The 6,307-nt window shown below is 42.8% G+C and overlaps 1 long non-coding RNA gene across 1 annotated transcript; it reads right to left on the bottom strand.

Annotated features, from left to right (window-relative positions):
• Positions 1-854: 854 nt before the first annotated feature.
• LOC310831531 lies at positions 855-2,838 on the bottom strand. Its single transcript, XR_014557894.1, has 2 exons — positions 2,666-2,838; positions 855-1,153 (listed from the first exon to the last, which is right to left on the bottom strand). It is a non-coding gene; the product is annotated as an uncharacterized lncRNA (long non-coding RNA).
• Between the last annotated feature and the right edge of the window lie 3,469 nt (positions 2,839-6,307).

Below are 6,307 nucleotides of genomic sequence, written 5' to 3'. Positions count from 1 at the left end.
TTGTCCCTTGCTTGGAGGCCACTAAAGCTCCCACAGAATTATCTTAAGAACGAGCTTGCAGCACTTGGAACACCGTGGCAAGAACCCCAGCATGCAAGGGGAATCTTTCCCACTGTTGCACAAAATCGCAAGGCTGCTATTATTTGGAGAAGGAAGCTGGAATCGAAAGAGAGGCCTTATGTGCAGGATCGCCAGGTGTCTCTGGGGATGACCTGAATTTTCAGGGCTGTAGGCTGCATTCCTATATCCAGTACCTGGGAGAAACACCCACTGGGCTTACTTAACGTAAGCAGGGGAGGGTGAATCTCAATTCCGGTTTCTCTCATTGATCACCTCTCCAACTTTAAGTTCAGTTTGCCACATTTCCGCAACCATTTGCAATTTTCATACAAAAACAAGCGCTCATGAAATTCAACAGCCAAATTCTCCCACCATACAGATGGTCGTAGGCAATTTTACCTCATATATGCATATGCAGAGCACTTTTCCCAAACGTAATGCATTTTTGTATGTTATTTTGACAAGTATATGCATTTTATGAATAACTTGACCTCAGTATATGCATTTTGTACACATTATTTGGCCGGAGAACTGCCTTGCAATATTCAGGAAAGTGTTTTAAGACTGGTTGGATGGCCATCTGTCATGTATTATCTAGTTGAGATTCCTGCATTGCAGGGGGTTGGACTAGATACCTCTTGGGGTCCCTTCTAACTCCACAGTTCTATGATTCTATTAAATTTGCCATCCGATACTGGATTGGCAATTTTAGGCAGGTCTTTATTTTGTTTAGCTGTTACTTAAAAGCTGCCTTTTCTCCACAGCTCCCTGGGGGAGAATAAATGGCCGTTAAACCAGTTTAAATCTGTAATGTAGACCATGACCCTCAACTGCTGAGGTTCTCCATGACCATTTCTCGGCCTATTCGCAGTAGTGATGCTCATCTGATATCCTGCTTCAGCTTGTGGCATTCTTCCAGTGGGAATCAGGAGGTGAGGAAGCTACTGTGGCCTTCCAGACTCTACCAGACTCTGTGGACTGTATCTCCAATGCATGGCCAATGTCCATGGATGATAGGATATGTAGTCCGGACAGCATTATCTGGTGGGCCACAAGTTCCCCATCCCTGATTTAGACGAAGCAGCAGGTAAGCCTGAGAAGAGAAAGACAGTGTGATGAGCATGTTGCCATGTCAACAACTTAATACTCTGTGCTTTAATTATTGATTGACTCATGCTCCTCTAGGATATAATGCAAGCATTAACAGCACACCACAAAGGCTTCTGAACAGAATGTCCTGTGTCATACAAAGGTGTGGCAGGTTTTCCAAACAGAAAGAGATCTAAAGGGCGGTGCTTAAGGCAAGTTGCCAATTTGACATGGAGCAGGTCAGGATGTCCTGTCCCTCCGGAAAAATCTGGAACACTTCTTGCTTCCTTTAAAATTGCAATGGCAGCTTACCTCGGCAGGACACTCCAATTTTTGCCTCAGCCAATTTTATTTATTTTTAGATAGATAGATAGATAGATGATAGATAGATAGATAGATATAGATAGATAGATAGATAGATAGATAGATAGATAGATGATAGATAGATAGATAGATGATAGATAGATAGATAGATAGATAGATAGATAGATAGATAGATATAGATAGATGATAGATAGATGGATAGATAGATAGATGATAGATAGATCATACTCTCATACACATAGAAAGGCAACATACAGTATATAAATGTTACCATCACATAACAGTGCAATATTAAATAAACAGTGGGTGATAGGCAACATGAGTCATCCTCACAGCCCTTGAAATTGACTGAAACCCATTGATTTCAATGGACCTACTCGGAGTATGACTAAAACTGCGTATCACTCATTGTTTATTTAATATCACCCAGTATAAATAAGATTTTATACATCTTATTACATCTTATTACATCTTATTATACATCTTATTACATCTTATTACATCTGTTAAAACAGAAAGCAGATAAATAATTTCTTAATTGTTATTTTTGCTTCTGCCCCCCCCCCCAAAAAAAGACTCTAAATTTTAATTTAGGCAAAATTTGATAGTGATTCATTCCAGTAAATGGGTTTGCCATTCAGGGGAGTGTAATATTATGAGAGAATTTATAAAATACATTCCTATCAAGTCAATCCCCGATTATTCTAATACATGGGTAGGCAAACTAATGCCCGGGGGCCAGATCCAGCCCAATCGCCTTCTAAATCTGGCCCGCGGATTGTCCGGGAATCAGTGTGTTTTTACATGAGTAGAATGTGTCCTTTTATTTAAAATGCATCTCTGGCTTATCTGTGGGGCGTGCCTAGTGTTTTTACATGAATATAATGTGTGCTTTTATTTAAAATGCATCTCTGGGTTATTTGTGGGGCCTGTCTGGTGTTTTTACATGAGTAGAATGTCTGCTTTTATTTAAAATACATCTCTGGTTATTTGTGGGGCATAGGAATTCTTCCCCCCCCCAAAAAAAATAGTCTGGCCCCCCACAAAGTCTGAGGGACAGTGGACGAACCTGCCCCCTGCTGAAAAAGTTTGCTGACCCCTGTTTTAAGATCACCAGGTGTAATTCTAGTTTGTAGATGAGTGATGTTGTGTCATAATAACACAAACAATGCTTTTTTGTGACAGTATTCACCAGTACAGAAAACAGTCGCCTCTTGTTTCTTGTCCATGGCAGCCATTTTGTGATGGCACTCACAGCACTTGTATCAAGATACAAGTTCTGGAACCTTTATTATTTTTATCAAAGAAAAAGCACTGGGCACAAGAAAAATCACACATCCCAGAATCCCTTGAGGGGCATCATAGTCAAACCTTTCATTGGTGCAGAGATAAAATAGCTCGCAACAAACAGTTCTCCAGCCTCTATAGTCGAATTGCTCTTACCATCAAAATGTTTCTTATATCACTCAGCCAAAATCTGCAATCTTTCAACCTTTCAGAACACCCTATGGTTTTGCATTTCAGGATGTGGGATTGCCATACTTTGAAGAGTAAAAAACAGGACACCTTTGCCAACATCTATGTTAAACTATGGGTCGCTATGACAACGCTCTCCATGAAAAAGAGGACATGTCCTGGAAAAAGAGGACATATGGCAACCCGGGCTGTTTTGACTGCAGGGAGATTACACAAAGCTGGAGAAAGTGTGGCATAAAATGGCACAAATTAATGCCGGGGAGTAAGGCTGCAATCCCAACCCTGTTTACTTGGGAGTAAAGCCCATTGAAATCAATCAGGCTTACTTCTGAGTAAATATGGAATAAGGTTCTAAGTCAATCATTCAGATGAGGTTTAGTAGGATATAATACAGTCAATCCTGCCAACCTAGCAGTTCGAAAGCACACAGTGCAAGTAGATCAATAGGTACCGCTCCAGCAGGAAGGTAAACAGCGTTTCCATGTGCTGCTCTGGTTCGCCAGAAGCGGCTTAGTCATGCTGGCCACATGACCCGGAAGCTGTACACTGAAGCTCCCTCGGCCAGGAAAGCGAGATGAGCACCGCAACCCCAGAGTCAGTCATGACTGGACCTAATGGTCAGGGGTCCCTTTACCCTTTTAATACAGTCAAACCTTGGTTCCCGAACGGCTCCTATTTGGAAAGTTTTGGCTCCTGAACGCCAAAAACCCGGAAGTAAATGCTCCGGGTTTCTAACATTTTTCAGAAGCCAAACATGCCACATGGCTTCTGCTTGAGTGCAGGAAGCTCTTGCAACCAATCGGAAGCTGTGCCTTGGTTGTAAAATGTTTCAGAAGCCAAACAGGCTTCTGGAATGGATTACGTTTGACAACAGAGGTTTGACCGTACATGCATGTTACTTCCCACCACCTAAAGATGGCCTGTAAAAACTTTATAGTTATTAATCGTCCTGGCCTGATAACCACCTCTCGACTTAATGAGCCAAATTCTCCCTGGCTCTGCCACCTCTTCAACTTTCGCACTTAATCTCCCGAGCAAAGCATTGTCAAGAGCTTGCTGAACCCGTCTGACTATAACGTCCGCCGTGCAGCCAGCTCTGGCAGCGCTATCCTCAAAGAGTTCCAAAAGGCTAGCGAAGCATGACTTTCCTGTCCTGGATGGCAGAACCTCTCCCTAATCGGGCTGAGTGATGCCTTTGCCGGGTTCCACTTGCACTCCTTAATCTGTTAAAATACATCCTAATACCTTCCCTACAGCTAACAGCAACGTGCAATTTTCAATGCTTAAGCTCTTTATTAAAGCAAGACCCAAAAAGAATGAACATTAGAATTAGAGGGGGCGGGGGATTCATAATTTGAGAAGTTCTCAAAGGTTACGGCTATTATTTCAGGCAAAGCACAGCCATCATTGTGGCTCAGATAATTTATTTGTATTTTATTATAAGGGTTGTCAACCCTGTGCCCACGGGCACCAGTGTGCCTATCATTGCCTCTTGTGGCACCTATGACAAGGTCTCAGCAAATATTCCCTCAAAAAATGCATGATGCTTGAGAGACTGATCTTTCTGCTCAGTTCCTGTTCCTGTTGTCTCAGCCTCTTCTATACACTGAACACTCCCATGTTTCATTGGATGCCAGGATTGGACATCACCATGTCAGTGACTAATGTAAGTCACTTTTCCTCACTATTTGGGGGCCACACCCACAACATCTAGAGCAGGCATAGGTAAACTCAGCCCTCCAGCTGTTTTGGGACTACAACTCCCATCATCCCTAGCTAACAGGACCAGTGGTCAGGGATGATGGGAATTGTAGTCCAAAAACAGCTGGAGGGTCAAGTTTGGGGTGCCTAATCTAGAGGACCACAGGTCCTCCACTCTTGGGGGTAGTCATGTTGTTGTTGTTGTTGTTGTTGTTGTTGTTGTTGTTGTTGTTGTTGTTGTTGTTGTTGTTGTTGTTGTAGTTCTTCTTCTTCTTCTTCTTCTTCTTCTTCTTCTTCTTCTTCTTCTTCTTCTTCTTCTTCTTCTCATCTGCCCAAATATTCAGAAAGGGACGACATGTCAGAACCAGTGCTTTTTTTCTTAAAAAAATGTTTAGGGGTACAGTGGTGCCTCAGGTTAAGTACTTAATTCGTTCCGGAGGCCCATCCTTAACCTGAAACTGTTCTTAACCGGAAGCACCACTTTAGCTAACGGGGCCTCCTGCTGCTGCTGCGCCACCGGAGCACGATTTCTGTTCTCATCCTGAAGCAAAGTTCTTAACCTGAAGCACTATTTCTGGGTTAGCGGAGTCTGTAAACTGAAGCGTATGTAACCCGAGGTACCACTGTATTCTCATTTTGACTCAAGAAAATCACTGGGAAAAGAAATGAAGCTGCCATCAGAGGTGGTCACAACGAAATTAACCAATCACTGTGCTAGATTCCAACTCCTACTTCACACATTAAACGCTCGCTTTTGTCTGAGACTCAGGAAACACTGTGACAGGAAATGAGGTCACTATTGGGGGTAGCAACGGAACTGACAATTCACCATGCTATTTTTTTTTAATTAGTTTAATTTTTTTTAATTAGTACCCCTGCGTGTGATCTTTGCCGTCTTATTTTGCTGTTTCTTCAGCTTGTAAATTTCCTTGTGTAGAGCAATTTAGAAAGTAGACAAACTAAAAGTGGAACGAAACTCGACATGGAGCAAAGCACCACTCATTTGCACAAAGCCCCAATTCTTCAAAACAAAGTTCGGAATTCTCCATCAAACATTGCTTCAGTGTCGATTTTTATTGAGATGTGGCCCTGTGGGTTCATAAAATCCTCCCTGGAGGATTAAAAAAAAGAAAGTGAGATACAAATTTAACAGATTGGCTTTTACCAATAGACACCTGTTTAAAAGTCCCAAGTGTGGGGCTTGAGTTAGCTGCTTTCCACCCCCTCCTTTCCCTCTCCAGAAGGCACTACGATGCCAAGAGGTCACAGGTGTGACCTATTCCCACACCTGCCCCAGGGAAGTGACAAGTGAGCAGGTGACTATCACTGTGTCACTCCCCCCTCACCTTGTTGAGGAGGCACCAAACAGAAGTATCATAAACTCGGGGAACTACGTGGCTGTCCTCCCAGAATATGCAAAGAGCCAAGTGTATCCTTACAGTATCTGAAAGGAGCCATCGTCCACCATACGTTCCCAATGGCCTGCCCAGGGAAAGACATTGTGAGTACTTTTTGACTCAGCTTATTCAAGCTGCAGGACTAAAAGATTGCCTATATGCCTGTGTTTGAAGCATTCAGGAGGGCGTACGTCTGCATGCCTCATTGGCAAAAATGTTAAAGCCTTTCGCTTTTCCACCAAACGGGAGAGAGAAGGCTG

This window comes from Podarcis gaigeae, assembly GCF_964106915.1.
Source record: "Podarcis gaigeae genome assembly, chromosome: 14".
Taxonomy (NCBI): domain Eukaryota; kingdom Metazoa; phylum Chordata; class Lepidosauria; order Squamata; family Lacertidae; genus Podarcis; species Podarcis gaigeae.
The sequence above is the reverse complement of the archived record's forward strand: the minus strand, read 5'-3'. Positions and strand labels throughout refer to the sequence as shown.